The sequence below is a fragment of the Aegilops tauschii genome, chromosome 3 (assembly GCF_002575655.3).
Source record: "Aegilops tauschii subsp. strangulata cultivar AL8/78 chromosome 3, Aet v6.0, whole genome shotgun sequence".
NCBI classification, from domain to species: Eukaryota; Viridiplantae; Streptophyta; class Magnoliopsida; order Poales; family Poaceae; genus Aegilops; species Aegilops tauschii.
Window position 1 is genome coordinate 609841116 of NC_053037.3, and position 14954 is coordinate 609856069.

Sequence of the window (14954 nt, forward strand, 5' to 3'; positions counted from 1 at the left end):
TGCTCAATTCTGTCAATTGCTCAACAGTAATTTGTTCACCCACCGTAAATACTTATGCTCTCGAGAGAAGCCACTAGTGAAACCTATGGCCCCCGGGTCTATTTTACATCATATTAATTTCCTTACAACAAGCTATTTCTATCGCCGTCTTTATTTTGCTTTCTTTACTTTGCATCTTTATAACAAAAATACACAAAATATTATCTTATCCTATCTATCAGTCTTAATCTTTGCAAGTGCCGTGAAGGGATTGGCAACCCCTTTATCGCGTTGGTTGCGAGGAGTTTGTTTACTTGTGTAGGTACGAGGGACTCCTACTGGATTGATACCTTGGTTCTCAAAAACTGAGGGAAATACTTACGCTACTTTGCTGCATCATCCTTTCCTCTTCAAGGAAATCCAACGCAGTGCTCAAGAGGTAGCACCACTCTCCTCTCAGTTCAACCGGTGGGATCGATCCCCACCTCGCCCTCTTGCCATGGACCCTGGTATCTCCCCTAGTCCCTCTCTCTTTGCCTCGTTTTTATGCTTCTAGGTTTTGGGAGATGCATGAGTATGTCTAGTGATTTTTGGCTAAATCTTTGCAAGAGGAGATTGTTGGGGAGTGCTTGTGCAGTAGATACGCTATTTGGTGTGACACAACTACGTAGTTTTGATCAACGGTAGTACCGATCCATCTTCATGAATATTCTCAGATGCGTTCTTGCCAGATCCGCCCCGTGTGGTACTACCACTCCTCCTGGAGCGGTACTACCGCCCGTTGCGGGGCCCGTATGGTACTACCGCTCCGCTGGAACGGTACTACCGCCCGGTGCGCGGACGTAAAAAATTACTTCCGCCCTGAGCACGGTACTACCGCGCCAACCCAGCGCTGTACTACCACAGTCAGAGCAGAAGTAAATTTTTTACTTCCGCATCCTATCATAGTACCACTGCTAGACTTAAAATTGCTTTCTTTTGTCACACCTAATATCATTTCTATTTGTTTCTTTCGGTTTTGGCCTTGGTCTTTGCAATAATCCTTCTTGCTCTCCTCGTGTGTTTGCGTTGTGTGTCATAGGTGGTGGCTCCAGTATCGGTGCTAGGCGCTCGAATCCCAGCCGTGACACAAGCTCAAAGCATCTTCGCAACCAAGAAGCCCCTGAGGGGTCTAGTGCCCCACAACGCAACGTCAAGACCACAGCTACTATGATCAAGGAGCCAGCTGTCAGCATGGATGAAATGTCTCAAGCAGAGTTTCTGATTCGAAGAAAGCTGAACCCCTACGTCAAGCCTAGGGAACCCCTACGTCAAGCCTAGGGAACTCAGCAGACCAAGCAACAAAATCTCATCTTCCTAGATGTGATCAAGGACAAGCAGAACATCGACGTACCAGTTCAGTGGATTGACATGGACCATCTGAAGAAGAACCGGGCATATTTTGGTGAGCCTCTGGATTTGGTGGAGCGGTTTGGTATTGAGGGGATCCTCATGTTCCACCTTGACTTTGACCAGGAGATTGTGGCTCAGTTATTTGCTTCTGTCCACTTCCACACAGATGAGAAGCGGAGCATGACTTGGATGACAAATGGGAAGAGGATGACTGCTGAGTGGAAGGAGTTCATTGATCTGTTGCACGTTCGTGATGAGGTGCTAGATGTGCCCGTTGGTGTCCACCTGCATGACAACCCCGAGTCTGTTTCCAAGAACAAGCTTCAACCCTACCTTGTTGAGAAGACTTTACCCAATGGCAAGAAGTCTTTTGTGCTGAACCCGTTTCTTGGAGTCATGCACCGGATCTTTTGCAACTCTATTTTTCCTCGCATAGGCGACAAGGACAAGGTGCATTCCTATCTTGTGGACATGGTGCTCATTTGTGAGGAAGCGCGTCTTCAACAACCTGAACCACTTGATGTCTCTCCTATCATGTGGTGTGAGCTTCAGTTTGTTGTTCCATCGTAAGATTCCCATCGATGGACCTTATTTGCACCTATTGATTTCGAAGACTTGGGAGAAGCTCTTTCCGGGTGAAGAGTTTCAAGCTCCTAACTGGATTCGCCATGAGTCCATTAAGCTGCGCCAGAAGAACAAGTGGGCTAACACCACTACCCGAGCTGAGCAGAGGCTGCACGCATGGATGTTGATGATGAGGAGATTGAGGAGGAGGAGGCGGAGGACAGCTCTGAGGGGTATGCACCTCCCTCTGGTGAGCCATCTTGGGCTAAGAAGCTCAAGGCCAAGGTGAAGACTTTGTTCTGCATGCAGGCCAAGGGGCAGTACCAGACTCACGTTGCTCATAAGAAGAGTCGCCAGCACGACAAGCGGATTCTGAGGAAGCTTGGCGAGCACGTCTCGAGCTGGTCGGAGAAGAACATCACTCCTAAGGCTGCCTGGATGACGAAGCAGGGCTATCAGTGGGCTGAGTCAGATGAGGAGTCCCTGCTGCTGAGACAGATGAGGAGATTGTTGGGTGATCACTTCTGTGGGAGCTACCACTGTGGCACCCGGGCTCAGAGAAACTGGAACGCCTCGTATTCCAGCCCAGAGATCGAGGAGAAGTCTCTGGAATACGGCACTGCTTGACATAGAACAAATCAGCTCTTATTACAAGAATAATAATTACACGGGTCTGATGTTACAACGATCACATCAGCATGGCGACACTACGCCTGCGATACTACACTTGCTCTATGCTAGCAGCGGAACAACTCGTAGCAACGGAAAACTTCTAGCAGCGGAACAACGACGAAGGTATTGAACTCCACTCCGCATGGACTCTGGCTGGGACACGATCTAGCTCGCACGAACGGACACCTCAACAAACAATCAAGCAGTCATGGCATCACCTGCAATCTGGCATGACACGCCAGGTCAGTACATTTAATGTACTTGCAAGCTCACAACAACCAAAAGCATCAAGGCAAGACAACAACATAGCATTAAGCAGGTTAATTAAATTAACATCTACCATGATACGACAGCAACTACTAAGCATGATATGAAACTACTATAATACTGATAAATCACCATCTCAGATCTCCATAACCATATCTCTCTTGGCTAACCGGCCAAGCAATGTACCATCTCGATCACCTCGTGATCCAAACCAAAGGGTGATCTTTCCGGCGATCACAACCACAACCAACACTTGGTCTCCACATCACCATCAACATCCTGCCAATCTGCACTGCTCAAAATATCCACATATAAATCACCTATAAGTCATTCCGTCATGTGAGTGTTGATCGAACGGTGGGACCTAGTACGAACTTATGCCCATGACCGAGGACGCGTCTATCGATAGTTTAAACAAATACACTCTGCAGAGGTAGCGCACTGTACCCACACCACGGAACCCATGGCCTCGCACTCCCATTCGGGTGGACCAACGACGTTCCGACAAAACCGACTACTGCCATGACACTCTCCCGGCCACTCCGACCCAATCCTAACGGACTAGTCCTGGGTGGCCCCGTGTCTACCAAAGACACACCGACCACCGTCGTGGCCAAAACAATAAACCGTCCCACACAGGGACAACCCGGGTACAACAACAACAACGGGCACACAAGGTTATGTCTGCTTACCGGGCCAGGGTACCGCATGCCCATAACCTTCCCTAGTTGGAGGCACCGGCGAGAGGCACGACCATAGACCGCATTAGGGCCTTCCCAAAAAGGCAAATGTGGTTGCACTGGAAAAGCCCGGTTCCGCGGCACCTGACCAACTTAATGACGGAATTTATCCCAAAAATATAACTGTGATAACTGATACTCCGATATTAACTATCAAACTATAATCCAAGTCATAGCAATATCCAACAAATAATCCAAACATAATATCATCATCTCAAAATACACCAAGGGTAGCACAATACTACTGTCATGATGAATCCGAAAACAATACTCCTACTACTCCAACAACAAGAATAAAGCTATTCGGCTAAGATCCACATGTAAACCTCATCTCCGAAAATAATACTCCAAGCAACAGGACATCAACTAGCATCATGAAAATAATCATACTAACCACTAATAATCCAAAGGTAGCATGATATCCAAAGTACTACTCCAAAAATATCATAACAAATATCACCATGATAATAATCATACTAACCACTAATAATCCAAAGGCAGCATGATATCCGAAGTAATCCTCCAAAAATATCATAACAGATGTCACCATGAAAATAATCATAATACCAGCCACTAATACTCCAATGGCAACATGATACTCATCAACTACAAGCATAATCTCCTAGTAATCCAAACAATAGCATGGCAACAACAAGATCAAAATAATACTCCGAGAAAATGCCATGCACAAAGTCATGTAGCTAAAGCAATATTTTAAACAAGTTCAAATAATTTAAACCATGTCACTGCATTGCAATCTTGCAAAATGGAGGGGGTGGCTTGCCTGGGGTGGAAGAAATCACCGGGAGAAAGTGCGAGAAACTCGCGAAACGAATCGCCGGAAAACGTTCTTTCTTGGAGGGGGCTGATTAAGCGCAAGGGCAAAATGGTCATTTTGAGAATGTCAAAAGATGGTGAAAATGATCCCAACAGAACGGGCTCGACGAAACGAAGAAGTGGGCTTTGGAATCACCTCATTTGGAGTTGGGAGCAAAAAGTTATGAATGTTTTTCTGCCAGGGACCCATCTGTAAAGATATATTTTTCAGCCTGGGCTTAAACAGAAAAACTGCAAGCGCCTATGGCCGAAATACGTCTTCTGCAAAGGGAAGCGTATTTTAATTCGTAGTTCAACCAAAGTACGCTTTCCGAATAGAGAAAACGTATTACGGAGCATACGTGTCCACTTATCTGACTAGGCAGAGGCGGGGCCGGGCTGCATCGCTGACGTGTGGGTCCCACGGGGTGGGGCCCGTCACTTATCCATGCTGGCCGCCCGGGTCAACACATGCAGGAGCGGGACCGGGCCTGAGTGGCTGCCAGGTGGGGTCAGGGAAAGGAGGGGGGCCCGCCTGGCCTGGCTCCTTCTGCCTCCTCGTGCGTGCCCGACGGAGCAGAGCAGAGGCGCGGCTCCGGCGAGGGTTGCCAGCAGCTCCGGCCACCATTCAAGGCGCCGAGGATACCGGCAGGCTCGGGACGTCGAGGCGGCTCTGTTCCAGGGTGGCACGGTCGCCGGGGACCTCGAGGTCGAGGAGGGCAGGGGCCAAGGCGGAGGGGAGCTTCGGGTGGAGATGGGCTCGTGGCCATGGTGACTCCGGCGGCGAGGCAAGTACATGGGGAGGCTCGTAGGAGCATGGGGAGAACGGTGGTGGTGGTGGGATGGAGAGAAAAAGGCTGCACTGCCCGAATTCAGGAGGGGGCCGGCGACGGGCACGGCGGCCATGAGAGGGACAGAGAGCTCTTGGAGCTCGGGCGAGAGGCTTGGAGGGGCTATAGGAGTGTGGCGAGGACGATGCTGTGCTCGAAGGGCTCGGGGAGGGCCATTTATAGGCAGGAGCCGGAGGTGCCGCGCTGGCGTCGCCGCGGACACGCGGCCGGCACCGCGGACGCGTGTGCGCGCGCATAAACTCGGAGGCAGGCGACCAAGGAGGCACATTGGAGGTTCTCACGGGGCAGAGGAGGCCGAGGGGGCGCAGGGAGGATGACGACGGCGATGAACGGAGCCAAACCGTCACTGTGCTCTCGAGGGCGTTCGGCGGCTTGCGTCGATGAGGAAGCAGACGGAGGGGGAGAGGGGTCCAGGTGATCGGCGATGACGCGAGCCAGCTGCTGGACACGTTCACGCGCGCGAAACTGACGAGAGGGGGGAGGGGCCGGAGCTAGAAGACGCTCTGGGCGCGCCCAAAGGCAGCAGAGCGCGCGCACTGTTGTGCCGTTAACGCGGTCACCGCGTGCACTGGCAGGTAGATTTGGTCATAAGAATATGTTGTAGGAATTTCATACCAAATGGACAAGCCAAAGTGGTACATCCTTCACCAGCATCTTCTCTGACCAGAAACTAGAAATAATTTTGGTGACCAAATAGCTTAATGAAATGATGCCAAATTTGGGGGAGATATGAAATTTGGGAAGAAGAACAATCTGGTAATTTATCAGGATTTTTGAAGCAATATAAAGTTCACTTGCTTCACAACCTGAAAATATTGCCACAATCAAAGATTTGGGCCTGTGCTCACATAGATGATTGGATGGAGCTTAATTTTGGAGGAGAGGGATAATATGAGCACAAGAATAGGTATGCAAAATTTCAACTCATTTGGATACTCCTAGCTAGCACTTCCTTCACAAAGCTTCTATTTGGACAGAAACTTTGAAAATTCACTGAGGAAGATTGGCTAGGCAAATAAAGTTGAATTTTGGCATGAGGCAATTATTTGGACATGAAAGAATGCCCAAAGAGTTTGGGAGCAAAAAAGATTGGATAGGTGGCACTTCCTTCACAAAGTGCCACTCTGGACAGAATGGAAAATGAATTTTGGAGAATTATTTTTGAACTGGCCAAGGGGATGTTTGGGCATATTTGAGCAACATATGACCCAAAGGAATTAAGAGAATTATTTGGGGATTTTTGGATGGACAGAAATATAGGTTGCTTCACAACCTAGGGCAGACAGGGTTATTCCTTTAATAGAAAAAGGAATATTCCTGAGAAAAAGAAATTAGGGTTTGGTCAAGCAGTGGAGTGACATGATCTTAGCAAGGTTTTGAGAATGAGGGGCCACTTGGGGGACAAAATGAGGATGATTTCCCAGGTGACAAGGCCACAGAACCACTCCAAAAAGAAAAACAGAGCAAAAACAAATATATCAAAAGAAAAAGGAAAGGGCCAAAATCCAGGCTGTTACAACCACCGAAGATATCGGCCTTGACTGTAATCATCCGGACACCTCGGTAAGTATTCAATTTCTGAACACTTTTTATCCAAGCATCCTTTGACAAGATACTGAACAAACCGTCCCTATACAGGACTGGATATAGAAAGCGGTATTAATCTGGTGTCCGACGCCCCTTCCCGAAGACTCAGCAAATGCCCTGCTGACGAGGATGCTTGCTCCGACACCGTACCAGGTGTCTGCAGAGGAGGGCGAGAACAAGGAGACCATAGGTGATCTCCGCCCCGTGGATAGATTAGACACTGTGATCGGGGAAACCGAAACCCCTTTGCCCGAGGGCAAAGGTGCGAAAGAAGCGAATATCCCTTCTTCTTATGGCAAGAAGAGGGCTGCCTCCAAAGATCAGGAGAGGAAGCCCTCCAAGAGAGGCAAAATGCCATCGTCAGGCAGCTTGGGCCGGGCACACGATGTCGCCGTACAGCTCTATGATGAGGACAAGCTTCCGGTCAAACCGTAAGTGAAGCAGGGTGCTTTAAACACACCTTGTTCCTTTCTTGTTACCGAAGTAACATCTAATATATGTACATCCTCGCAGGTTAACGCTGACTGTTTCTCAACCATCCTCTTCTTTGAGAGATCTTCTTCCGGAGATGATGGAGAGTGGTACGCCTTCTCCGGCCTCCTTGCCCAACAGGGCGGACGATGTTGAGGTATCGTCCCGGAGGGCTTCTCCCGATCAACAAGTAGTGCGGGGAACGAAGAAGACGTTACCCGAAGGTGGTGCCTCTGTTGCCCAGGGTTCAGAGGTCAAAAGTGACGGCCCTGAACTGTCCGGCTTACAACCGGAGATGATTCTGGAGGCGAGTAAGCGGATTCCTTCGAAGGAAGACCGTACTCCTACGGCGGCTTCCGAAGACCCCGGAGCGACGGAGATGCTGACGGACATGCTGCGACAAGCGTCTATCTCAGTGGAACACCGTGCCTTGATGGTTACGGTGGTCAAGAAGGTTCTATCTGCGAAGAGCGGATTGAACGAGGCCTTCATGAGCCTACTAAGAGGTTTCGAGGTTTGTGATGTAATTTTTCCAACTGTAATTTATTGGCAGAATGCACCTGTTGTATAGATAGTAGCCCCTGAGACTCGGATTGCGTTCCCAAGGAAGCGATCAGAGGATCAAAAAGATATGCTCGGGCACTGATCCTGGTTTAATGTGAATACAGGCTGCCTCCCCCCTGGCGGCTACCCGAACTATGGAGGTTGCCGAACTGCAGCGAAAGCTGGATATTGAAGGGGATGACATTGCATTGATCAACAGGCGTCTTGACGACTCGCAAGGTATATATTTCGAGCATTCCTTACACCGGCGTGCTTATATTGTAGGCTTGACGCTGAAGAATTGTATACTCGATACCTGACTGCAGATGGTGCTGCCGCAGTTGAAGCTCTTCGGGCGGAGCTAGCCCGGGCCAAGGAACAGGCCCGGTGTAGTAATGCGGCTGCGAAAAGGCATCAGCTAAGTTAAAAGCCGAACAAGCTGCTCGGTGCCAGGATGAGGAGAAGATATCCACCATGGCGCTCAAATTAAAAATGCTGCTAGCCGCTGTGAATTTCCTGAGAAAGAAAATGAGGCCAAAACGGCTGAACTTGACAAGGCCTTACTACAGGCGAGAGAAGTGCGGTCTGAGTACAAAGCGACCCGTGAGGAGATCCGGCTAGCTGGGGAGATTGCAGCCGGTAAGCCCTTTTTGCTTCAGACTAAGTTCGGCGATCCGAACTATGCTCAGCTTAACCGGGTGTGGAGTACTCCGGACGAGTTTTTAGACTTGCCAAAGAGTGCTTTCGATGCGGCGCAATTTTATCAAGCGCGAGAAGGGTGTACAAAAGAAAAGCTTTTCTGGTCGCAATTTGGCGCATCAAAGCGCCCTCTGTTGCTGAATGAGCAGATGTCCCAGTGGGCCGAGCTTCATAGAATATCCAGCGAGGCCATGAAGAGCGTTATAATCCAGTTGTGGCCAACGGAGCCTATTCCGAATAGCTACTTCGGCTTGGTGCAGCGGCTCATTGATGCAGTGCCACGTATCGACGCTGTGAAGCGGTCGGTGTGCATTGAAGGTGCACGGATGGCCTTTGCCAGAGTCAAGACATTCTAGGGAAAGATGAAGGCCATCGATGTGGCGGCGAAGAGTCCACCCAAAGGCAAGGACCGTAATGAGCCGGAGCATTATTTTGAAGACGTCCTAGAAGCCGCCCATGTGATAGAGGGTCAGTGCTCGAAGAACACAATGTTCGAATGAGGTGTATGAAAATTTGTAGAAGACAATTTTATAATTAATCTATTTTTATGTTTTGCTTGAAAGCTTGTGCTCCTCCTGTGCAGCCGTTTGAATATAACCTGAAAGTTTTCCAGTCGTCAGCTTCAACCCCCTCGTAGGAAGTACGGGGGTGTTCGGAAAAGCATTTAATCACTCTTGATCCAACGTCTTGGTCCATGAAGGAGGTGATAATGCGGCGAACCAGGCAATATAGGGCGTTAACACTTTCACTTAGCCATAGGAGTTTTATAGGTAGGGCTACGATATAGCCCCTGGTGTGTATACGGCTTATTCCAATACGGTGCATTACAATATATGACCTGAAAAAAGAGGTCCTCCGTGTTACACGGAGGAATCGCGACAGATTCCGTTAAGTCATCGAGTGGTTGACCAGCTCGCGCAACATCATGACAGTCGGTTTTCGGCTTTCTCTACTGAGGTGCTTGACCAGATGAACCGGAAGCACAATCGCAGTAGTTCTCCCTTTACTACCCTAGCCGATAGAGCGGAACGTAAGGTAGCAAGCACAGGAGCCGGGCAACCCAACATTGACCCAAGACATGATTCGGAGCTGATGCATATAAGGCCAAACTCATGACGCCGGAGTACGCTATAAAGTTGTTCGGACTTTTGCTGGCGACTCCTTTGTTCCCATACCGAGCCCCTGACAGGTTATGCCGAGGTGCATCTGTGAAACAACCGCAAGGGCCGTATTCCTTGTTAAAAGGATACGAATGATTAGTTCGGATAATATTTACTGGGATCAGAGCGATATGCCAATGATTAATTTATATGTATAAAGACCACAACCCCGGCTATTTGACATGCTCGGGGTCGGGGACGGAGGAAAAAGGCATGTTACAGGCTCGAAATAAAGAGTGCGGTCTACAAAAGATTATTTTGGACCTCCTGTCGCACGTCTGCGCCGCCTGTCCTCGGGGAGGGGAATCCTTTACGGAAGTAGCCCCTAGGTGAGTGTACGGATCCGAACTCCGACAGAGTCTGTATTAGATGTTGTCCTTTTCGTCACCTGTGTTTAAGAGATAATGAAGAAAGAAATGAAAAGAAAATAGACAAAAAAAACGTTACGGGAATGTTTGCGGGGTTGTCCATATTGTGCTTCCGCCGACGCCCATGGTTTCTTGAGTGCGTAGTGGTGTACGCGCGGTGTAAATTTTGCCGGTATATTAGGTGGGCGGCGGAAGCCGAACTGCTATTTTCGTTCCTTGTCGCCTGGCGGCCTCCTTCCTTTGTATTCGGCATTGAGCTTGCCGGCCTGCTTGAGGACCCAACAGCTTCTGTTGGTGTGATTAGCTGCTTGACCGCTGTGTCGCGTGATCTTTCGTTGTTATTGCGACTGTTGTGTTTGCTTCGTCGTGGCTTGCCGTTGCCGTCTCGGATTTCGGAAGTGCCCGGGTCGCTGGCGTTGTTGCTTCTATGAGCAAGCTAGCTATCTTCTCCTACGCAAAAGCGAGTCATTAGGGCGGTAAGGGCCGTCATGGATTTGGGTCCTTCCTGACTGAGGTGGCGTGCTAGCCATTCATCCCGGATGCTATGTTTGAAGGCCGCAAGGGCTTCCGCGTCCGGACAGTCGACAATTTGGTTCTTTTTAACTAAGAACCTAGTCCAGAGGGCCCTGGCTGACTCCCCGGGCTGCTGGAGAATGTGACTTAAGTCATCGGCATCTGGTGGCCGGACATATGTTCCTTGGAAGTTGTCTCGAAAGGCGTCTTCCAAATCTTCCCAACTGCCAATAAAATTTTCTGGCAGACTGTTTAGCCAGTGCCGCGCTGGCCCTTTGAGATTTAGGGGTAGGTATTTAATGGCATGAAGGTCATCTCCGCGGGCCATGTGAATATGGAGGAGGAAATCCTCAATCCATATTGCGGGATCTGTTGTTCCGTCGTATGATTCGATGTTCATGGGTTTGAACCCGTCTGGAAATTCATGCTCCATTACCTTAGACGTGAAGCAGAGAGGGTGTGCGGCTCCTCTATGTTGGGCCACACCGTGATATACCTCCGGGGGATTCCATTTGTGGTTTTTAGCCCGGGCGTGACTGGGTCTGTTACGTCCGAATAGGTAGCCGTCTTCGTCTGTCGAGGCATGTCCCCGCGATCCATAGATAGATTTTGCGTGTCCTGCTCTGCCATCCGGGTCTTGTTGGATGTCGTTAGTATTCCCCCCGAGCTGTTTTGTTCTTGCTTTGATGGCGAGGTGGGGTGGTATGCTGTTCGGCGTGAGTTGCTGCTTTGTCCGGACCGAATTGTGGTTGACCTGCCGCGTTGTGCGAGGATGGTACGGGCTCCAGCGCCTTACCATCGCACTGAGGTAGCCACCTACACTTCGGGTAGCTTTTGGTTGGGCCAATAAGGCCGTATTCTTCAGCGGCCATGACCTTGGTCCATCTATCATTGAGCAAATCTTGGCTCACTTGAAGCTGCAGCTGCTTCTTTCTTAGGCTCCTAGCAGTGGCTACTAGCCGGCGTTTGAAGCGCTCCTGCTCGAGAGGGTCCTCAGGCACGATAAAATCTTCGTTGCCGAGGCTCTCCTCTTCCTCGGATGGCGGAAGATAATTACTATCCTCCGAGTCTCCATACATGGCCTGTTCATCAGGGCTAACTTGCCCGCTTTCCTTTTCCTCCTGTTCGGATTCTACCTTAACAGGGTCTTCATTGTTTTCGGCCTCGTCCGGAGTGGTATCTTCTCCGGTGCCGGTATTGTTTTCTTTTGAGCGACGTGACTTAGAGCGGCGCCTGTGGCGCCGGCTTTTGGACTGTGTCCAAGGAGGTTTATCCTCAGCTGGATCCTGTTTGTCATCGTTATGAGCTTCTTTGGGTGTATCTGTCATACACATGTTGTACCAGGAGGTGGCCGTCCAGCGTTTAGTGGATGGCGGGTTTTGACCTTGTTCGGCATCGTCGTCCATACCGTCGATGTCTTCGGAGTCGTAATCAAGCATGTCGGTTGGGTCCTCGACAGTGGCTATTAAGTGGGTGGCTGGTGGGAAGCAAAATTCTCTGCCATCAGCCGCTAGTTCGAACCGGACATAGTTCGGCGGCGAGTCACCCGCCATGGATAGGTTCTTTAATGAGTTTAGGACAACGCCTATGGGCAAGTGCTGGAAGATTTCTGCGGCGCTGAACTCGATCGAAGATTGGTAACCGCTCAAGTTCGGTATCCGCGGACTCATATGGTCCGGAACTTATTACCGGAAACGAGTCCGGGGTTCCGGTGATGCGGATATCATGTGAAGTTGAATCTGAGTGCGGCTCCAATGCCGCGGAATCAGCGGCCTCCGTGGGGGGGTTGAGCTTCCCGTCCTTGGATGGCGCGATCCGCTCCAGATCTAAGGCCGGAGCTGTCACAGGAGCTATCTCCTGGGTGTGGTCCGACGACAGGTTTAAGCCATGTCCGTCGGAGCGAAGGGGAGCGGTTGCCGAGGTCTCGAATCCGTCGAAGATCAAGTCTCCACGGATGTCCACGACGTAGTTCAAACTCCCGAATCTGACCTGATGGCCAGGGGCGTAGCTATCGATCTGCTCCAGATGGCCAAGTGAGTTGGCCCGCAGTACGAAGCCGCCAAACACAAAGATCTGTCCGCGGAGGAAGGTTTCCTCTGGGACAGCGTCGCCATGGACGATTGAAGGAGCCATTAACCTCTTGAGGACGGCACAGTGGAACTCTCAATGAAAGCACCAATGTCGGTGTCAAAACCGGCGGATCTCGGGTAGGGGGTCCCGAACTGTGCGTCTAAGGTCGATGGTAATAGGAGGCGGGGGACACGATGTTCACCCAGGTTCGGGCCCTCCCTATCGAGGTAATACCCTACTTCCTGCTTGATTGACCTTGATGAATATGAGTATTACAAGAGTTGATCTACCACGAGATCGTAATGGCTGAACCCTAGAAGTCTAGCCTGTATGACTATGATAATGAGTATCTGCCTATCCGGACTATGCTCTCTGGTTTATATAGACACCGGAGAGATCTAGGGTTACATGGAGTCGGTTACATAAAAGGGAATCTACATAATTGATCGCCAAGCTTGCTTTCCACGCCAAGGAGAGTCCTGTCCGGACACGGCTGCAGTCTTCTGTCTTCATATCTTCACAGCCCATCAGTCCGGCCCATGGCTAACAGGCCGGACGCCCGAGGACCCCTTAGTCCAGGACTCCCTCAAGCACCCCAAACCCCCTGTGACTATCGATGGATTTTGAGAAGACCTCGAACCTAACCTATTTCTTGCTAGCCTCTCTGAATCTCGAGGGCGAGATTCATTTTAAGGGTGGTAGGTTTGTAACATCCCAAAATTCTAAATTTTGGAATGTTATATTAAATAGATAGTTTTGACTGATTGTATGATTGCTTGGGTAAAATTGAGTGAAATTTGAAACTTTTGAAAGTTAAGTGAGAGGGAATAAAAAGGACTTTCCCAAACTATCACTTTGCATTCCGATCTTCATGAATTCAAATTCTTTTCAAATACAAAACCCTAGAGAGAAGATGACATGACTTCTTCATTTAAATAAATGAAAAGGGTTGTTGAAAATATTTGAATTCCATTTGGAAATATTTCAAATTCAGAAACTTTATGCAACTCGATGATTTTCATGAGAGAAGATAAAATGACTTCTTCAAAACATATGAAATATGAGTTAGGAGTTTCAAAGAATCAAATCTAATGTCCCTTTGAAATTAGTTTCAATTTGGAGTAATTTGGGTTTTATTCAAATTATTTTTCTCCAAAAATAAAATATATGGAAATTAGGGTAAAATGATTCCCTACAATAAATAAATTGAGAGAAATAAATTGGAAATCATTTTGGTATTTTTTGAATGGTTTTTATTGGGTATTGTTGCAGAAGTAGCACTCTTTGCTTTATTTAGTTTTTTGCGGAATTTATTTGACGCTTGAAAAATATTCATGCTGTAGAAAATCTTTTTCTGAAATTTTCGATATATAATATGCCTATATACAATTTTATTTTATATTCGTTATTAAGTTTTCCTTTTCCTTTTTATAAAAATAAAAGTGCGCGTACGCCGGAACTATCCAACGCCCATGTGCGCGACATAGTCAGCAGACAGGCCCATAACTGTTTTTATTTATTTTTTTGGTTATGCTTGGAGAGAAAAAAATATTTTCAGAAATATTAAAAAAAACTACAGCGCACGCACAGTGTACGCGCGGCCGGCCGAACCGCCTAAAGCCTTTAGGCTCATGCGAGGCGCGTCTTTTCTGTTTCTCTTTTTCATTTACGTTTAGTCCCATATTGCCTAGCCTTTAACCTTTAAGCCTCTTTTTCACATATATATAAACCTATAGAGCCTCCAAAAATCATCCGATTCGGTTTAAATCAATATTTTGGTTTGACTAGTTTACTAAAAGTAAATATTATTTCTTCTCTTAGGCGGGACTTCTGGAAGTTGTCTCCTCTCTCCGAAGTCGTCTTTTCTCTACCTTATAAAGGTATCTTTCTTCGTATTTTTTTATATATACTCCCATAGTTTTTATTTCTAGACTAGTACGATAAAATAATTAGATTTATAAATTAGTCCCTGTATTTACATTTTAGAAGTAGAATTCTTTTAGCCATATCTCTTTTTCTTCCGTAAAGCAGTTTGACCCTGATTTTTTAAATAGCCATAACTTTTTACGCGTTCATCCAAATTAGACGAAATCAACGCCCACTTCTTCGTTATGATCTCCTCTATCCAGTAAATCAACTTAAACATATTTTTCTGAAAGTTTAAAATTTGTTTTCAAACAGATTTGAATGCAAACTTCTTTTGTTCATAACTTGAGTTTTATAACTCCGATTAAATTGATTCTTTTTGCAAATTGAAGCTCT